At 42.3% G+C, this 16,789-nt stretch overlaps 1 protein-coding gene across 1 annotated transcript in view; it reads left to right on the top strand.

The window, feature by feature from the left end:
• The first annotated feature begins 799 nt into the window (after positions 1 to 799).
• LOC111867255 (protein singed) overlaps positions 800 to 16,789 on the top strand; it is a 111,698-nt gene continuing 95,708 nt past the window's right edge. Inside the window, exon 1 of the mRNA XM_023856933.2 lies at positions 800 to 981. The gene's annotated coding sequence lies outside the window, so the exon portion shown is untranslated. The remainder of the gene's footprint in view (positions 982 to 16,789) is intronic.

Genomic DNA, 16,789 nt, shown 5'->3' with positions numbered 1-16,789 from the left:
TATGACACCAATATATTTTGTGTAGCTATCAGTTTGCAATTTTACATTTTTGTAGAACATTGGTCCCCGCTTATAAAGGCCGCCTTGTCGATGCTGTTGATGTCAAAATGGAGGAAATCCATGCAATGTCATGAAGTTCCTACAGAGTGTCACAAAATTCGTTATTGTCTGTAACACTAGGAGACAAAAGGACGTCACCAGCCTAAAACATTATTTTATTAATGCCTTATTTGACAACTCTCTCAGTAGTTCAGATTGTATAACACTGAATGATAGAATGATTAGTGAATAATTAATTTGAAAGAGAAAGGGGGGGATGAATTGGTCATGGTGTTATTTCAGAGGGAGTGACTAAAACACAAAATCTTCAGCCGGGGCTGCTGGTCTGTGGGCAAGGTCTGAACCAAGGAGTCCCGAATATGAGGCAGGACTGTTAAGCACTCAACAGCGACGTTTGGTCCTAAAATGTTAGATTGAGACCAGAGTCGTTTAAGAAAACTGTGATCAATTTCGAATTGAAGGCTGTAGAAGCAATGCGGTTCCACACATACTCGTCTCTGACAGTGCAACTCAGAAAGGAAAGGCCGATTAGTGGCCTATTTGTTCATACAGAATCGGAATATATCATCGTTCATAAAAGCAAGGTAATGGCGTTTCACTTATGTTTCAGTGCGTTTCGCGCGGTCAGCATTGTAACGACTAAGGTGATTGGTGGATGAATAGGGTAACAGGACGCGTGGTTGGGAGCTGAAACCAGAGAGCGCGTAATGGGCTGTCACAAAGGGTCTAGTAAACAGTTCTTGGAGAGAGAGCGGTCAGTTCGTGTTGAGCAGAGGTAGAGTTAGGTTGTGTGTGCCTGCAGTCGAGAACAGCAACCCGCCCTTCCCTCCCCGTTTTGTATACCAGTATCTTTCATTGTTGAGGATACACGTATCAGTGACAGCTGAAGACGACCATTAAGTGATTAAGTTAGCGTCATTGGTGAGTATTAAGTGATATTCTTTGGTTATTTTTGCAGTTGCTTACTGTTATTGTTGTTTGCCGATGTGTTCTGCCTCCTTCGGCTATGTTACCCGCAACTTAAAAATCAGTATTTTCATAATACTTAAAATGTTTATTCTATTTCTTTAAAATATGTGGGAATTGCTGTCGTGATAATTATACGACTATTTCAATATACTGAAGAAATTCACATCTTTTTATTCTGACACTAATGAGAAGTTAACAGATGCCTGAAACAAAACTGTATTTTACGGGTACCTACATTTTGTCTTGTATAAAACAATCACATGTCCACTTTTTGTTATTATTAGAGTTCTGTAAATTTGTGTTTGGTAGTTGGGCGATGTCGGAATGGCGGCCCCTTCCCGGTCAGGCTCTGCATCTATTCCATGTCATAAGTTTAATTTTTCCCAGTGGCTCCCCGTGGCTTGTTAAAACGTATAGAATGTTAAATTGTAAAATCACTAGAATGAATGGAGTGACGTTATAAGAAATATTAACTGCACCGTTTGGAAGCAGACGAATAATTCATGGGATGTTGGATTTGATTCCCTTTGGTGTTTCGAGAAAGACTGAGATGATATAAAGCCTGGAGTTCTCTTGTGAAAGGAACCGCTAGTTTTTTTCATTGTTTACGAGAAGCATGGAATGACGTTTGAAGTTTTCTTTACTTCACAGGTAACTTGATAATGAACTATCGGGGTTTATAAGGCCATGGAATTTCTAAACTACGAGAATGTAAACTTCTCGAGGTAAATTGTATGCCATGCAATTAGTCAGCTAATTGTACTCATGGCGATGTAGCCATAGCGTCCATAATGCATAAACGTCAATACCGAAATCAAGAGGGACAAGTCTTGGCTGTGAAAGTATAGAATACAGTAAAACCTCGTTAATCCGGATTAATGAAGCAAAAGGTAGCACTTTTTTTCCCCCTTGGCACTACAGCCCCAATGGGCCTAGGCGTACCTCAATGAACTTCTCAGTTCACTTTGGTTTTTCTAGATCTTACACATTCGGTAGGACTCCTTGAGCGGGCGATAGCTCGTCGCAAGGCCTCTACCTGTACACAAACACAGAAAAACACACACACACAAACTAAACATCCATGCCCTGAGTGGGATTCGAATCCACGATTCCAGTTTCCAAGCGAGCGAAGACAGTACATGCCTTAGACCGCTTAGCTAGCATGACCGGCAAAGGTAGCACTTAAAGAAAGAAAGAAAGAAAGAAAGAAAAAACTTAGAGCACAAAGAAATGGAAAATTTAATGATATATGCAGTGATGATGAAACAAAAGAAATCGCCATAGAGCCTTTATTTAAAAACTATAAAAAGACAATATATTTATTCCTCGATAGAAGACTAAGATACTGTGCTTGTTTTTCAACCTAATAGCGCAGGTTCGAAGAAACTGTCAAGTTTTCTCTGAACAGACAAGTGACTTATCTGCCTTCCCAAATGTATGTACATTTTTTTACTTTTCATTTTTCGATCCGGATTAACTGTAACTGGATTAGCGAGGGTTTACTCTATGTCGAACTCCAGTTTATACAAATAATAATCAATGACCGGATGGCTTCAGCAGTTGTGTTGCTCTTCTTGCGCTAGACTTTTGACCCCCCAGTCTCTTGAGCTACACATTTCAGTGAATTTATAGGTGTACGTTCAGTCTGGCTCCTATGTGATATTACTTTTCCTCAGTAAGCACTCGGTGCTTATGTTTTTGTTTCTTATCTGTTAAGAGTCGCATTGTTCTAAGATTATTCGCCAAATTGTGAATATTTGTCTGCTGATATTATTATTATTATTATTGGAGGGGGTGGGTTTCACCATGCACCGCGACCAGTGGTCTATTGTACGTCCCCCTGTGGTATTCTACCAGTCTCTATACCCTACCGATACTGGTGCGTGCCATCAGTCCCGACTCAGCCAGCGAGTTCGGCCTCTACTGGCTCAGCGGTATCTAGATGCTTCCCCCATCTACCAGAGGCGTTAGAGACTATTGTTCGGCGGGAAATGTCCTTATGAATTTGGCTCAGAGGCCTCCTTGAGACATGAGGTTCTTTTACGTGCCGTAAAGCTACGACACGGGACCCACGGCTTAAAGTCATGAGGTGGGAACGTTACCCCTAGACTACGGAGGCCGCTTTGTCTGCTGGTAACTTTTTGAGCATGAAATTTCCTTTGAAATTTTTTCTGACACTTTCTAGCAGATCTGTATTTCACGTAGGTGTCACAAAGAAATACACGTTTCTCTAAAGTATCGCAAATAATGTCGTGCCACGCTGCTGACTAACTGTTAACTGGGAACAAATGGCTCATGGTGTTGATATCTACTGCCTACTGCTGACAAATCATAAACAGACTACACATGCATGCATTTCACTGCTCGCCTTATAACATAGTACTGTGTAGAGGTCTACTAGTTAATTATTTTACTTCATTCCAAACGTTATCGGCTGTCAAGCATGTTGAGTCATCGGCAAAATTCGCAAGCGCTTAGCGGCCGGCAATGGACCGGTCACGGTGAAGCGCAGAGCCGTGAACTCGTCAATAGCATTAAGAATGTCCCTGGTGTCAATGCGATCCTGAACCTATAGACCGAAGGGAGCAGTCCAATGGTCAGCAGCCTTTCCTCGTATTCTGAAGATTTCCGATTCGGGTCTGGACCGCGACTCCAGTCTTGATGTTTATTTTGGAATAGAGTCTTTATATTCCCCCGGTAAATAATTCATTAAAATTGACTACTCATACTTCCATATCATTTTCTGTTTATCGCTCACTTGTTACTCGACGATGTCTATGAGTAACTCATATAGAAAAATGTTAATTTCCATAAATCGAAGACTTACACATGTTCAATCAGCTCGGCAAAAAGTTCTCTGTTGTTAAGGACCCAGATAGTATTCACTTAAGCTTGTCATAAAGCCTATAATTATTTCACATCAACACAAACTACTCCTTTAAAACATTATTTTCGCCCCCATCTCCGCCTAGGCCAAACGAGTAGTCTTCTATCTTGATCTTTTTCAACCAGAATATTGCATTCCTCCTGTTATATGGGTCCATATCCTGGCCTTCTCATTCATTACGATTAAGTTCCTCTAACAGAACTAAATGAAGATAAGTTATAAAGATTATGATTCTGTATCCTTTCCCGTTCTTCTTTTATTTCCTTGAAAACCATGAAGTACAAAAGCAACTGCTTTTGGTATATGTTTAATTGGTGCTGGCGACCTGAGGCCCTCCATTGCGTTGCATGTGGTAACGCTCGGGTGCTCGCATTTCCGGTCTGCTTAGCGAGTCCCTTACTTTGTTAAGAAGGCTGTGACAATGATCTTGGTTTCCAAGGGCAACAGCAGGCTGCAAGGAGACTAGTTCCGCAGAGAAAGCTGTCCGACGACATCTCTGTTGTAGGTTACGTACTAAGCAATGTTTTGTAAGGACGCTAAGAATTTTCACACTAAAACAATTAATTAAATGAATGAAAGTACCAAGAGGATTTTGTAAGCATTACTTGTTGAATAGAGACAGGAAATGCGCTGTGGCGTGTTTCATATAATGAGGTGACAGTTCAGTCAGTTTCGGATTGCGACTTGATGATCTGGGCCTTATGTTCGGTAGGTGCACTGGGTAATTTCTCGGCGCTATCAGATCCAAACCGCCGTTACGGTCCATCTACCCTCGCATTCAGTGGAGGTAAGGACAGCTGGAACGTGTAACTCACCTATATACCAATCTAGTGTTGAATTTAAAAATTGACATGGCTTATTCTCCTCGCCTCCCCGAACTTACGTAGATAACATCAGATATCGTGATATAGTTGTCAGCACTCATGCATGATATTCGGGGCTAGGCCGGGAGACCTGTTATCCTACTGCAATTTTTGTAGATTTTCCCCGGATTCTTCGTGACAGCCCTTTCCAACTCTGTACCAGCAGTCTCCAAACATTTGGCAGCTCTGCAAGTAATGTCTCGTCCTTCCTTTTTACTTTCTGTCACAGACATACGGCACCCTACTTCCTACCCGAAACGAACTTCGAAAAAATGTCTTCTAAAATTTGCTTTCTGAATTGTTTAGTGATAAAATTAATTCGATTAAGATCCGGGAGATATTTCAGACCACGTTCCTTAGGGCGAATTGAGCGCCACGAAACAATTGACATGTCAAGGATATTACTTGAATATTTCAAGAAGTTTCATATTGTTGGAGACCCAGCGCACAGTAATGCAGAACGAAAACAGTCGACGACGAACAGACTTTTTGGAATTTTTTTATTGCTAGTGGGGTGGGACTAAGTCCCTTGTACTGCGGCCACTTCTGGCCCATTGTACCAGCCCCAGAAGATAGGTGAGGGTGTTTGTGGAGCAATGCTGGAATGAAGATTGGCAGGGGAAACCAAAGTACTCTGAGAAAACCTGCCCCAGCGCCATTTTTTCCACCACAAATCCCACTTGATCAGACCCGGGATCGAACACGGGCCGCCGCGGTGAGAAGCCAGCGACTAACCGCTTGAGCTATGGCGTGGCCTTTTGGAATTTTAGTCGGAGATTGTTTTTCGATTTGTTTCGATGTCGTTTGGGAAATTATGTATAAAGTAAAAAAGTAAAGCCATCCCTGTAACAGGCCGTGAAGGCCCACAGGGTTCTGAGACGTTGAGGGTCCCACATTATCTAGACATTCGGTTCAAAGATGGCGGTAAGGTTGGGAAATTATGCATTGCGTTGGAAACTGCCGCATTCGAGAACAGATGTTTTGAATGAAGGTGGTGGGCATAATTTGGTTGCTAGCAGTGGAATCCGACAAAATATAACTCATTTTCAGACACCAGTCGAATTAAGAATGGACAACTACAATTTCATTTTAGAAGTCAGCCGTTGTTCAGCGGGTCTTTTATTTGATTTCAACTGCTAATGATCAGTCTATGGAGGGCGATAAGTGAGAAATAGGAATTTTGGTAAATATGAGTTAATTATATGGCCCAAGTTAGGTTGAGCGAATTTCTCTCTATAACCGATTATTATTACCGAATGTAATTTAGATCATGGTGTAAGTAATTAATTGTTGACCAATATTTTTTATTTGAAATTGAAACATCAGCCCTTATGAAATCTTCTATTGTTCGATTTCGTTCGGAAGTATTCTAATATGCGTCACCGATTTGAAATTTCGGAAGGAGTCGGTCTGATTGGATTAGTTTCGTTTTGGTCTGCGTAGTGTAAGCCGACCTGCAACATTGAAAATCATGATTCCAGTAATTCAAATCCTGTTATAGTTTCACGACACATTGTTAGGCCCTGAGTGCAAGAAATGGAGTCTTCTTGGGGGAATAACCTTGTGAAGCTCGAGATACTGTAACATTACAAATATGGATTCCAGTATCTGAACATAACTCATCTGTGCTTCAGCGATTAATGCAAACAATCCCAACATTGCATAGTACCCAGAAAGTTAACACACAGTGAGAAGTTGTTCGGTCCCGTCTGTATGTCTGTCCTCATGTTTTGTCCCTGAAATTACTGAACAGATTCTGATTAAATGCGGTATCGGAGGTGTGCAGTAATACTTGTCAGCCAGGTGCACTATTCTTCTCTGACATTTATAAGGCCAGATCCCAATTTTGCATGACATTCAACCCAAATTTTGTCGAATTTCTAAAAAAAAAAAATGCTCCTCTTTAAAAATACATTAAACGGACGGTAAAACACGAAGGTCTTTAATGTATAAACTCCGTGGCCTGTAATCAGCAAGCAAACTATACTGACCGAGCGACCGGCGCTTGTCGGCGAAGTTAGTGCCAACTTTTCCGGATAGAGGGTGTTACGTGCTCAGCGCAACAGATTCCCCACGGACGTTAATCTCATTTTTCTATACCGGAGCCGCTATTTCCTAGAAATAGCTCCTAAGTTATCCTCACGAGGCTGAGTGGACCCCATTCCAGACCCACTAACCCTCAGAGAATCTTGTAGCGCCCGGAATCGAACCCGGGACCTCTGGATCTGTAGCCAGGAATTCTGACTACTAGACCACAGAGGCGGTCTTTTTAATGTATACAACTTTTATTTTACAAATGTTTCGATGTAAGTATGTGATCAATCACAGAACAATTGCCAGTGAAACAAGATACTACTAGGTCCATTTAAGTAGCTACGAAATAAGTTTTTGCAAACGGCATACCGGAGTTGTTATGTAATGATTTTTCCGTTCACACTCTTCAATGCGAGATAAGGCCTTTGCATGTCAGAAATTCAGTACCATTTGCCTTATTTTCCAAATGTCTGAGACCGAAGAGTGGTTGACCCTGTCAGTTGCGGGATGCAGACACATTCTGTCGTTAGAAGGGTCCCTGTATGTGGTGGACTAGTGTATACGGACGATGCCCCTTTCTCCGTCCTTCTGCTTGTGCGAGCAAGACAAATGGGCGTGGTACGGATGCTTGTGGTGCTATTGATCACAGAGGAATATCTCCCCTTTCAACCCTTAGCCCAGGTTCATTCTCTTGAATAACATTGACTCTGTGTCGTGTTTCTGGTGATGTAAAGCTGATGGTGGAAGTAGGTAATATCGTAATAGAGTTAATCTTTCTCTCAATTTTTTGGTTTCTATTCATCAGTAATCTGTCAGACGATAGGTCCACAGTCTCTTCCAAAACAGTTCCTCCACTTAATGCAACCTCGAGCTTTCTCCTGCAAATGAAAATATCCTCTTCTGTCCCCAAGGTCATCCAGCATCTTCTTACGTCTTCTGGTCACTTCTATCTGCCCCTCCGGTTTGTTTTGTCTCCAGAGAAGACATCTCGCATACATGATATCTCTGTTTTTGGTTTTATGGAGATTTTATGGTAAGACATGGTAATGACCACTGGATAACCTCACTTAGATTCATATTCCGAGGAATACATTTTAATATTATCCTGTCAACACCGCGGCCTTTTCGAGTTGTCTGTTCCTTAAAGGCTTCCCACTATATTTTACGTGACTCTTATTTCCACATACGTGCAACATCCACAGCCCCTCGCTGTTTTCTTGGTATCACTGCCGTGACGGCGCTGGCTGAGGACTACGGCTAAAAATATCATTGGATGATGGGGCCTGACGTTACAGCCACGTTCTTACTCAGTGCTACGTAATCTATGCGCCTGGTATGGATTCTATACATAAGCTGCCATATAGTGACTAGCACTCCTTCCAAAGGATGTTCATGATTTTATTCAGTCTCAGCAATCACTAATTAATCAACTGGCTGACTAACTAATTGTATGGAGCTGAATCCTTGAGAACCCTCCAGTTTTCCGCCACAGTACTTCGCGACAACTTTTCCCACATCTTTCCCAAAGTATCCTTCATAATCATGCTACCATCGGACGCCGTGTAATCCACAAATGACAGCTTTTTTAAGCATCATGAAATGGTAATGTATCGACCAACTCATTCAGTTGCGAATTCAGAGGCGAAACGGAACTAAGAACACACGTCAGGCCGTGCCATGGCCCAGGCGGTAAGTTTCTGGCTTCCTATAGCGGCGGCCCGGATTAGAGCCCGGGTCAGGTCATGTGGGATTTGTGGGGGACAAAGTGGCACCAGGACAGGTTTTCTCCGAGTGCTTTGGTTTTTCGTGCCAATCTTCATTCCACCAATTGCTCCACAGCCACCCTCATCTAAAATCTGAGGCTGGTACAATAGGTCGGTAGTGGCCGCAGTACCAAGTGGACTCAGTACCACCCCACTAAGAATAAAAAATAATAATAACAATAACAACATATATGTGCTGCATGGTGGCTTGTGGCAGTGGTGGATCCTTCGTGCTGTTAGTGCTCCGTGAAAGGGAACTTAATGTTTTGGCTGGAATGAGTTAAGTGCATTGTGTAACTTGTTATAGCTTCGTATACGCCAGGTCAGGGAAGCGGTTCGATTCATGCTCAAACATAGGCCTAAAGCAGTGTTTTAGCTCATGCATTGGCAAGAAAAGGGACCGTTCTGTGGCCTAGTGGTCAGAGTTCCTGGCTACAGATCCAGAGGTCCCAAGTTCGATTCCCAGCGCTACCAGATTTTTTGAGAAGTAGTGGATCTGGAACGGGGTCCACTCAGCCTCCTGAGGATAATTGAGGAGATTTTTCAAGAAAATTGCGACTCCGGTCTAGAAAACCGAAATTAACGGACGTTAGAATTCGTCGAGCCGACCACGCAACACCCTCTGTCCGCTAAAGTTGGCATTAACTTCTCCGACAAGCGGCGGTTGCTCGGTCGGTATAGTTCACTTGCGGGCTACAGACCATGTTTTTTTATGGACAAGAAAAAAGTGAGAGAGAATAGAGTTTCTCGTATTGCCAGGTCTTGCGATTTTATTTCTGTACTGAAGATCAGTTTTTATAAGGCATGGACGTTAATTTTAAGGAAACGTCGTATCAGCAGCATGGGGTTCGACCCCATACGGCGAAGGCAGTTTCGTGTGCTTTCAATGAGCACTCTGGCTATCACGTTGTCTCGAGTTGCATGCCAGGACTATTTGGTCTTGGTGGCAAAAGCCATTCATGACAAAATCGTGCAGGCAAGCCAGAGTCTCAGCTCCAGCAATTGTTGTTATAGCAGTATGTGAAAAACAGTGCATACAGAAAAGACCCCCCCCTCCGTACAGTTGAACTGAAAGGGAAAAAAAAAATTTCTGCCATGAAGACTACTGCACACGACATGAACAGAGTAGTTGCCAGTTGTCAGCGTCGATTACAAATGGTCTTCCATGCACATGGTCACATTCTGAACGTCCCTACAATTGGAATATTATTCGGCCCAAATTAACACCGTTCACCTATATAGAAACACCTGGAAAGCTTCGAAATGTGGTGTTGGAGAAGGATGGAGAAGATCAGTTGGACCGATTATGTGAGAAATGAAGAAGTGTTATTTAGAGTCAGTGAACAGAGGAATATCCTACACGAAATAAGAAAACGGAAGGCAAATTGGATTGGTCATATCTTACGGTGTAACTGCCTTCTAAAATAAGTTATTGAAGGAAAGATAGAGGGGCGGATAGAAGTGACCAGAAGACGAGGAAGAAGACGTAAGAAGATGCTGGATGACCTTGGGGACAGAAGAGGATATTTTTATTTGAAGGAGAAAGCTCTAGATCGCATCAAGTGGAGGAACTGTTTTAGAAGAGACTGTGGACCTGTCGTCTGACAGATCACAGATGAATGAATGACCTATTTTAAGTGTACAAAGGAATATAATTATTCAGTATAAATTGAATCGTCGTTTTAACCTATTGTCCGTATTTTGATAGGAATGGAAGTAGGCTTATGTCATCCCCTTGCTGTGTGTATGTATGTGTGTATCCCCCAAACAACTTTTGAAATTCTTAATCGGTCGTAATAAAACTTCGTATGTATATCATGACACCCGAGATCATCTCAACAGCAGAACTCATAGCTCCCACCCATCACTAATACCAACAATGAAACCCCTCAAATTAAGGTAATAACCTTAATATTGGATGCTTGAACCAACCGTCACGAAAGTGCAAAATTTTCACATCCTGTTTTACAGCTTTAGTTCTTGTTTGTAGTGTTTATCTAAATTTAGTTAATGGATGTTTCTGAAATCGTATTACAGATTCTTAAATTGAAATTAACTTTGCATAGAACTCGGATATTTACTTACTCTAAATGCGCTGAAAGTTACATGTGCAAGTACACACACCTGGATAAGCATTTTCTGTCTGAACTCGTGACGCGAATCCTTGATAATTCTCGTAGGTAGACTCTACACATAGTTTCGAATATGGAAGAAATTCTTTTAGCTGTTTAGTGCTATAGAAAGACCGCCTCTCTGGTCTAGTGGTCAGAGTTCCTGGCTAAAGACTCAGAGGTTCCGGGTTCGATTTCCGACGCCACCAGATTTTCTGAGAAGTAGTGGTTCTGGAACGGGGTCCACTCAGCCTCGTGAGGATAATTGAGGAGCTATTTCAAGGAAAAAAAAACGGTTCCGGTCTAGAAAACCGAAATTAACAGCCGTGGGGATTCGTGGCGCTGACCGCGCGACACTCTCTATCCCATAAAGTTGACACTAACTTCGCTAACAAGCGGCGGTGGCTCGGTCGGTATAGTTCGCTTGCCGACTACAGGCCACGGAGGTTTTATTTGTTAGTGCTATAGAAATGTGAAGGACTGATCACAGTGGCCGCGCGGTTTAAGGCGCATACTGTCTCCTTATGATTGTGGGTTCGAATCCCTCTTGGGACATGGTGTATGCCTGATTTTCTTCGTGTCTGTATGTGTGATGTCCTGTATTGGTGTGATGCCTTGCGGTAGATCCAGCCCCACCGAAGGAATTCTACCGATTTTAAGATTGATAATTCTGGAAGTTTATTCTGAACTGGAACGGGGCCGAGGGTCTAATATTTAAAGGCTGAAGAAGAAGAAGAGAAAGAATAAGAGAAATAAGAGTGTTGGCCTACAGGTTTAACTTATCGTCGAGAAACTGTTTTATAGTTTTCACACACAAACTATCAGAAGAATGTTAGTATGGACAAATGCTCACATCTAGTTAAAATATTCGTTAGCATTTCTGAAAAAACGGTCAAGTATAAAAAATTAAAAGTGCTCTCCATGTTTATAGTAGGCAACCGCAAGTTTAATAATTCAGTGGCGCTGTTCAAGGCTGTCGTAAAATATTAATATCTCGGTGTCATGTAAAGTTCTGGACATTAAAGCACTTACTTTGTAAGATCGTGATGCACGAAACGTCAGTGTAGGTGTAGGCTACTCTCTGATGCACAAAACAAGTTCTGTAGTTAAAGTTTCCTTACTTTTAAATATATATTTTAAAAAAGAAAGAGTTGTATGTTTGTACCCTTCATATCGCTGGTGAAGAAATCTGCGTTAAGTCTGATCTCCCTACACACAGCAAGTATACATAATGATGTATGTAGCAGTATTTGGCATATGAGTGGAAAAGCCATGCTTTGCTGGTTTCTGTCACATAAACATAAATTAAAAATGACGCAGACTTGACAACAGGATCCCGGCTGTGTGAATATTATAAACAGCATTAAACATACACAACAAAAGTGAACGACATTAAAAAAGGAACACTTGAATAGCCGCAAAAACGATAGAGTGGAAATATCCTACGAATAAAATTAACAACAACGATGTGCCTAAGTCACAGGACAAAGTGTACAGTGCAGTGGCCTCCCCAAATAATAAGTCTTGCCTGATAATGGCCCATGACCGCCTTTGTGGTCTAGTGGTAATAGTTCCTGGCTATAGATCCAGAGGTCCCGGGTTCGATTTCGGGCGCTGCCAGATTTTCTGGGAAGTAGTGGTTCTGGAACGGGGTCCACTCAGCCTCATGAAGATAATTGAGGAGCTATTTCAAGGAAATAGCGGCTCCGGTCTAGAAAACTTAGATTAACGGCTGTGGGGATCCGTTGCGCTGACCACGCGACACTCTCTATCCGCAAAAGTTGGCACTACCTTCGCCGGCAAGCGGCTGTCACTCGGTCGGTATAGTTCGCTTGCGGACTACAGACCATTGAGTTTTGATAATGGCCCATGCGTTACCGAAAACATATAGCAATGACATTTAGAATGTTTAACAAATACTTTTTAGTGAATTAAATATATTTTAGTGTCCTTTATGAAAGGATTTACTTTGTTGCGCTACAGACGGTATAATATACAATTTAAAAATTGTGCCCCAATTCCACAGACTGCTGATATATAATCTTATATACATGTCAGTTTAAGTCAGAAGGGAAGTTTCTATTATATCATGAAAGAATAATTTTTGGACCTGATGCTTGGGTTGTACTCGCTGGAGACCGTATGGAGACAGAAACAGGTATTACACCCCGGTCTGTGGGAGCTTTGTCTGCATTACAGCGTTGTAGGGAAACAGGTGACTTCCGCACCATTGTTCACAGGATATGCAATGTCAACGGAAATGTTCTGTTACAATCATCTTGTGTGTTGTAATTTCGGGAACTTACAGGCGATATCTTTTGAACGAATAGTAGAAATACCGTATCGTCTCACGGAGGATCATTGCAGCCTTTGTTGCCAAATGGATGGCTGGCCGAGTGTGTTCGTACACGTCGAATGGAAATTAAAACGGGTATTGGGCTTGACGGCACATTCACGGCACCTATCTCATTCAAGGAACATCCTCCCTCCGGGCAGGTGGGTACAGCGGTAAATTGTATTCGAGAGGTGTTTGGTTCGAATCTAGGTCTGGACATCGTCTATTCTGGCTGAATTTTTTTTTTGTGGTTTTCCTCACTCCGTCTAGTATTTCGGTCAGATCATGGTCGCTTTCATCCACGTCCTTTCGACATCACCTTAAATGATTTCGATGCTGACAGCGTAGTTGAACCAACTGAAAAGAAAGAGCCCATAAAGTCTTGGTCCAGTTTCCCCGTATGTGCATAGCGTTTAGTCCTGTAAAGACTGGATTCGTTTCAAATAATATATAAAACCCCAGGTGATACCATTACGTCTCTGATACCAAGACCAACAGGATAATATTGATAGGAAAAAGTCGCTGTTACTGTGAGCGCCATGTGAAACACATGAATGCACTTTGTGGGCAGAATGAAAGTTTATTATTGTAGCACGTAGTTCCGTTTCTACACGACGATTGCGAGAAGAAACATGTGTTGCTTCGGTAAACACGTTCCCCCAGAAACGCTATCCAACTTATCGCTAGGCAGCCGCCCAAGACAACACTACAAGGATCGTTGGACGTGGTGTTTTCGTTGGGTCTGCCCCGAGGCTATATAGCGAGGACCCCAGCCCGGCTGATGGAGATCAGTTGAACGAAGTGACTTGAAGTAGCTGGTTGGTGAATGAGAGTTTAATTGGCAGTTTAGTTGAAAGTCAGCCTGCGAAAAGAAGACTAGGAGGTTTGTGTGAAATGGCCGCTAGCCGGGAACCCAGTTAGTTGTCAGTTGTGAGTTAAGAGTTAAATTCTGCACGGGAGACTGTGAAGGTGAAGCGCGGAAAGTTAAAGATTCTCCACTGTTAGAAACCGTTACTAGGGAAAGGCTGTTGAAGACACAGCAGGCTGGAAGGAGTCACAGCGGGCGCTGTGGTGATCTGTGAATTGTGGAGATTAGCAGTGGCGCTGTAATTACTGGTAGTTTCGAGTGGTGTGTGTGAGTGGTCAGTAAGTCCATTCACCAAACCACACCCTGTCTATAGCAACACCTAAACCGTCACAGTAGGCTAAAGCAGGTGGCACAAATAGAACCACTGACCTTCAGAGGTTCAATATGAAAATGGAAATACTTACGTGGTATGCAGTTTTTTTTCCCTCTGGCGCTACAGCCCAAATTTGGGCCTAGGCCTACCTCAATGAAACTCTCCGTTTCACTTCGGTTTACTAGATATTAAACATGCGGTAGGACTCCTTGGGTGAGTGATCAGCTCGTCGCAAGGCCTCTACCTGTAGACAAACACAGAAAAACGCGCACACACAAACTAAACATCCATGCCCTGAGTGGGATTCGAACCCACGATCCCGGCTTCCGAGCGAGCGAAGACAGTGCATGCCTTAGACCGCTCGGCTACCGTGACCGGCGGTATGCAGTTTACACGATGGAAATGGAAGAGTCTCTTAGTCTGTTCCAGTTGCTCCACAGTCCGATCAATAAAGACAGCATTTGATGTGTAGCATATTTTGAGTTTTCAATAATTGCTGGAAATTCTATAAAACAACAACAGTCCCAATGATGGCACATGGTCTCGAAGTACGGACGTTGAGAAAGGTCAACGAAAACAGTCTCGAATAGGAGGTTTGTGTTTAACATTGGCGATAGGAAAGTATCTTCCCACTGCAGCCTAAATCGGTTTTTACTGTCCTGTGTTAGTATTCGCTTCATGGACATGTGCCCCTCTGATGTACTCGGTGGAATTGTTGGAGGGTCTGACAACCGCGCGGTCGGTACCACCAGAACGCACACACACAATGTAGAAGGCTGTGATCCTTCAGGCATATATGAATACTTAAGCAATTGTTACGCAAGACGCACGTGTCCTAGCTTCTATAGAGAGTAACAATGGTCTACCAACACCCGTCAGTTTTGTTTCCAAGGTACCATAACCTAGTGCAGTCATGCGTGTATTTGGGAAAGCATGAGCAACGTCTTTGTGCAGATTTTTACTTGTCCATGTACGTAGTATATCTGAGAAAGAATTGGGATGATCTTATACGAACAGAAATACTCGTATACGTTACGAGTTGCCCTGAATGTGAATATTCGGTTTTTGGAATGCCATCCTCCTCTCTGTAACTATGAATGGTTGTGCCCCTCATGGGCGCATGAACGGTTGGATGGATTGTATTCCTATTCAGTATTTAAGGATTTATCAGTCATAGGTCAATGCTTGATGAATGTTTTAGCTCCAAATTCTTGAACCTACCGGAACTCAAACTCCGACCCCCGGCCGTCCAGCCCGTAGCCAGTCGCTATACCTACTGCGCTATCTCGGCTCCAACTGCATACGTGTCATCTTAAAAAAAAAGCGGTAGGCCTTCTAGCGGCCCAGACGTGAAATGTGAGTTTTCTCGAAAGCGGGAACGCGTTGTCTTTATTTTCGTGGTCTAAGAGTAAGCCGAGTAACGGGCAGGCACGCAGTAGGTGAGTGAGGTGAGTGAGAGGATCGAGGCAGCGTGTCTATTCAAAATTTAACTGTACGACGTCACATTCCAGAAGACAGTACTCACGATTTTTATAGATGTGAGAATCGCAGATCAAAACTTGATTACATTGAAGTGCAAAATAATGTTTCGGTTGATCACAGTATTTGAAATACTGTACACATGACGCTCAGCCCGAAATGAGTATTGTGTCGTGGCCAGTGTTTACATATGCGTATATTTTCTGTGTCGGTCATTTACATGTTAGTGCGATACCCTGTACTCGTCTAAGTTGTAATATTAAAATATCAAATATTGCTATGATAATTTTATTAGTTAAGACGTCTTAATTTTAACCGATTAATATAAAATTGTTCCGTCTACACTTCCTGTATAAATTGAATAAACTGATACTGTTTTTACTTTACAACATTTTTAGGCAGGTTGTGGCCATCATCAGGTAAATCATTTTACATTAAGACTCTACTTAACCTGCTATTATTCCCCTACACTGGCCAGTGTTTGCAGTTTTAGGGGAAGGTCATGTGTTTAATTTATAGTGTTATGCCAGCAGCAGTTCATATGTAAGCTTAAAATTATTTGTAATTGTAATTAATTAAAATAAAATACGTTATTATTGTGATTAATTAAAATTAACTGTAAAATTTCTCCTTTAGTATTTAAATGTCGATGGTTTTTGGTTGCTCATAAGCGCAGACCTCGATGGGATTTGAAAAAGTTCTATGCTCACAGACAAAGCGTGCAGGAGACCCTATAAGAGAAACTCAGTGCAATTGAAAGTGAAAGCGGAAATGCTGAAGTGCAGTGGAACAGTATAAAAGAATGCATGTTAGATACTATCAGTGATTTGGTTGGTAAAGTTGAGAAGATAGCAAGAAAACCATTGGTTACACAGGAGATGATGAGTAAAATGGAGGAGCGAAGGAAATGGAAGAATGTAAACAATGAAGAAGGCAGGAGGAAATACAGGAGACTGAGGAATGAAATGAAAAGAGCCACAGACAGGGCCAAAAAGGAATATCTTGAGAAGATATGTAATGAGATTATAGAATTTCAAAGAACAGGACGTTATGATTTGATGTACATGAAGACAAAAGAACTAGGATGGAAAGAGAAGCATGGGAATC

This window comes from Cryptotermes secundus, unplaced genomic scaffold (assembly GCF_002891405.2).
Source record: "Cryptotermes secundus unplaced genomic scaffold, Csec_1.0 scaffold1270, whole genome shotgun sequence".
Classification (NCBI taxonomy): Eukaryota; Metazoa; Arthropoda; class Insecta; order Blattodea; family Kalotermitidae; genus Cryptotermes; species Cryptotermes secundus.
Note: the sequence above shows the minus strand (reverse complement) of the source record. Positions and strands in the feature narration are given on the sequence as shown.